The sequence below is a fragment of the Papaver somniferum genome, unplaced genomic scaffold (assembly GCF_003573695.1).
Source record: "Papaver somniferum cultivar HN1 unplaced genomic scaffold, ASM357369v1 unplaced-scaffold_18, whole genome shotgun sequence".
Classification (NCBI taxonomy): Eukaryota; Viridiplantae; Streptophyta; class Magnoliopsida; order Ranunculales; family Papaveraceae; genus Papaver; species Papaver somniferum.
In genome coordinates, this window is record NW_020627707.1 from 4,303,942 (window position 1) to 4,307,851 (window position 3,910).

General features: G+C 36.3%; 1 long non-coding RNA gene across 1 annotated transcript; it reads right to left on the bottom strand.

The window, feature by feature from the left end:
• Nucleotides 1–2,462: 2,462 nt before the first annotated feature.
• LOC113338090 lies at nucleotides 2,463–3,186 on the bottom strand. Its single transcript, XR_003354591.1, has 3 exons — nucleotides 3,175–3,186; nucleotides 3,005–3,036; nucleotides 2,463–2,501 (listed from the first exon to the last, which is right to left on the bottom strand). It is a non-coding gene; the product is annotated as an uncharacterized LOC113338090 (long non-coding RNA).
• Between the last annotated feature and the right edge of the window lie 724 nt (nucleotides 3,187–3,910).

Genomic DNA, 3,910 nt, shown 5'->3' on the forward strand with positions numbered 1-3,910 from the left:
ACTGACGGTTAGGGCACTTATTCCTTTTCATGACTGAGGTTCCACCTTTTTGTCTTTCATATTTATATCCTGCATTACAAGCCTTGCACACTCCCTTCTTTGTTCCATCTTTATATTTAACGAGTTTAAAAAATTCCCAAACTTGGGATCTAAGTTTATGTTTCTTTCCAAGTGAAACTGGTGCAGGTGCACAACCAACAGTTGCATCCTCATTCACAGAATCTAGCATCTCAACATCATCCTCCTCCTCACCGTCACTACTCATAACATCTTTATAATGGTATTGTTCTTGTACACTTGACATCCTGGAGTGGATGGAGCCACAGAGAATAGGTCAAATAGTCATTCAGAAACGTGAAAAATACATTAACAAAAAGTATAAGCAAAGCAAAACATATCATTTGCAAATTACAAGTAACAAGGTACATCATACATGTAAAGAAATTCCAACAAAACTATTACAGTACATGTATTTGCAAGTAACCCAAAACAATAGCACAAAAATTAGAGCTAAACACATCAGAGAGAGTGACTAATTAGAGCTAATTGAAAATCACCAAATACCAATGCTTCTGCACCCCTAATTAGCTAGTATCCAATTCAATCTAAGTGCCAGATTCAAAATTCAACAAGTTTAACATTTATTACAAACCGAAACAAGTATCATTCTTGCAAGTTGCAACTAACAAACAAATCCCCTAAATCTCTGTAAGCATACTAATGAGTAATGATACAAATATGAAACAACATAAAAAATCCAAGCAAAAAAACCTTTTTTTTTGTGTGGAAAGAACACAAACATCATGAAATTAAGAACACATGTATTCAAGAAGTGTTTTCCAATCTTCACGAAGCACAACAGTCCTAAGAACACTAAAGATTTCTCAGGATTCCTATGAAAAACCCTAGATGAAGAAAATAAAGAGGAGAATCTGATTACCTGCCTGCCTTTAATCTTTAGATCAAAGTACCTTCCTTAGAACTTTAGATCTAATGTTTTTTCAATCTGTTGTTTTGTACGTCATGACTCAGGGAAGTATGAAGAAGAAGAAAAAAAGAGGAAGAAGAAAGAAAAGGAAGGATGCTGCTGCGCTAGGATTTTTTTCGCTTTTATATGAGAGGGAATTGAGAAGACACGTAAGACGTTATAGTGTGTGACACGCGACCTAAATAATATATATGGATGTGGGGAATGGAATTACGGGTTTTCGGGTACAACTGCGGGTTTCACAGTACGGGCCGGGTTAACCCGTTCCTTAACAAGCCGCTAATTCTCCAACCCGCTCCCGTCTTGTTTAGGAACCATCCGGGACGGGTGCGGGTTTTCACGGGACGGACCGGGCCAACCCGCGGGTTTTTGGCTGGTTTGCCAGCTCTAATCTAGATCAGTCTCGCCTCTAAACTCATATGTTTCATTCAACCCCCTCACCTTTCGCTGCACAATATAGGCAACATTATGCATAAGACGATAACAAATAGTGGAACTAGTGAATCTAATTTATTCATTGAACATAGAACTTACAACATAATCTCTTGATGTTACTTCATAAGATAGGTGATCGAACTGTAGACGGTCCTCTTCAGACATTTCTTGGTACACATGTGTATCCAGGTACATGTCAACCCTTAATACCTTACCAGTAGGACTTGCTTGTTCCATTTCATGTCGGCGTTGTGCAATACCACGCCTACCGGTACTGTGTACAGCTTTTAGCTTTGACCTTGCTCTCTTCATTCTTTCCCTAACCTCCTTATCTTCGCCTTTACTCACAATATCAACGAAGGCATCCCAGTCCTCTTTTTTCAAATTTTTGGGTATCCTTTTTCTCATTTCAGCAACACTGGAACAGTCATCACATATCGCCCTTAGTTTAGTCTTGGCATTCTTCCATAACAGATTTGCCATTTTCAAAACTTTGGCTTTGAGATATTCAGGAACCATGTATGCATTGGAGAGACTTCTCCAGATTTATTCCTTCAATGGCAGATGAACTTGCTTCCAAATTTTAATAGATGGTGGGACGAGATTTCTGGTTATTTTCCCCAGCTTGGTGGCATACGTCTTTTTGGTAGGTCCTATAGGTTGGCCTATGTCATTAAAATCAATTGGAAAGATACTGATCATCACCTATACAGAACAATACAAAATCATTAAAATTTCTAAGAAAACTTGAAATAAGTAACATATTTAGGGAAGTAAGATAAAACAGCTACATTACCAATCATGCTTTCTTCACTAATTTCAGGTTCACTATCACTATTTGTCTGACATAGAGCCTCATGCCACGGCTCTGAACATCCACTAGAAGAATGTTCACCCTGAGACGATGGATGAGACCCAGACCCTCCACTTGAATTCGGACTTCTTCCATGACTGTCTGAACCATTAGTAGATGGAGACCTTCGTGTATCAACCAAAGGAGTCCAGGTAGGTTGATTTGTGGTAGGATTTCCAGGCCGACGAGATATGCTGCTACTTCTAGGTCCCCTAGCCATATTATCTGATCAAAAAACCCATAATAAGCAACAATACAAAAACTGCAGCAGTGGTACACAATATCATGACACAAAACCTACATGTAAGAGATTGATATCTAACCATATACATTTAAACAATGCAACAGTGGTTCAGAGCAACTTATCAAAAGCATATTAAGTACAAAACTAAACTACAAACAATCACTTCTTACACATCTGCAAATAATCTTTCTATCTATGCAACTACATCGTAACAAATCATGATAGAATGAAGAAGAACACCAATATAAATCTTCCATGCTATACAAACACAATTTCATAACTTGAACACAACTACCTCAAAGTAGAACATGAGGTTTCGTCACAAAATCAAAAGCCAACTGTAAGAACATGAAAAAGATCCTAATTCAACTATAAGAACATCATGATAACACACTAAACACAAAACAAAGTAAAGTATGAAAAGCTATTCAAGATTCTGAAACCATAGAAAAATTAAAACAAATCTTTGATCGAGATGTTATACCTGAAGATCTTTGAGAAATTACTGCACCTCTTCTACACAACATTAAAAACAAAGGAACTTCAATTAAAACCCTTACAGAGAAATTGAAGACAGGAACTGGACAATCTATCACGAAATTAACCTCTACCAAATTGAAATCAAATAAAATCAAAGTGAAGGAGTTGTTATACCTGAAGATTAATATGCACCTGAAGGACTTCTACATTCAAAAAAAAAACACAAAAATTAGATTCAAACCCTAACATTAAAGAAATTGAAAACAAAACAAAAAAATTGACTTTCTAAAACCATAACTTTAGATGATGAGAATTGAAATCGAAAATAGGGTTATGAAGAAAAGGGATTTTGAAGATACGAAGAGAACTAGGGTTTGAGAAAGGGGTTTATAGACACAGAACAAAAAGAGGGTTTTGAGAACAGGGGTTTAAGGATATAGAAGAGAAATAGGGTTTTGAATCACTTGTTAGTCAGGGTTTTTTCAATCTGAAATCATTTTTCTATCTTTGATTTTTATTTTTGTCTCTGAGTTTTTTTTCCTGTGTAAGAACAAGTGACAGAAACGTAAAAGATAAAGGTGAGAGAGAAGAGATATATAGAGTCGATAGAAACGAGGATTCTCATGTGTCACCGTTGATCCATTTAGGCTCATCATATAACCATTTCTTCTGGCGCGAAAAATCCCGCCAAAAACATGCATCATAGAATCTTCTTTTCCTCACAATCATTTTACAACTCAGACACAAGCTACCAGAGACCACCAAAAATTCGCCTCTATAAAACAACTGATACTGCAACAAGTTTAATTTCTTTTTATTTTTTTTATAAAACAACTGTGAATGACAACATGGGTAAGTACTTCAGCCCAATAACAGTTTTTTTTTGAAAATCCCATGAAGTGGTAAAAAA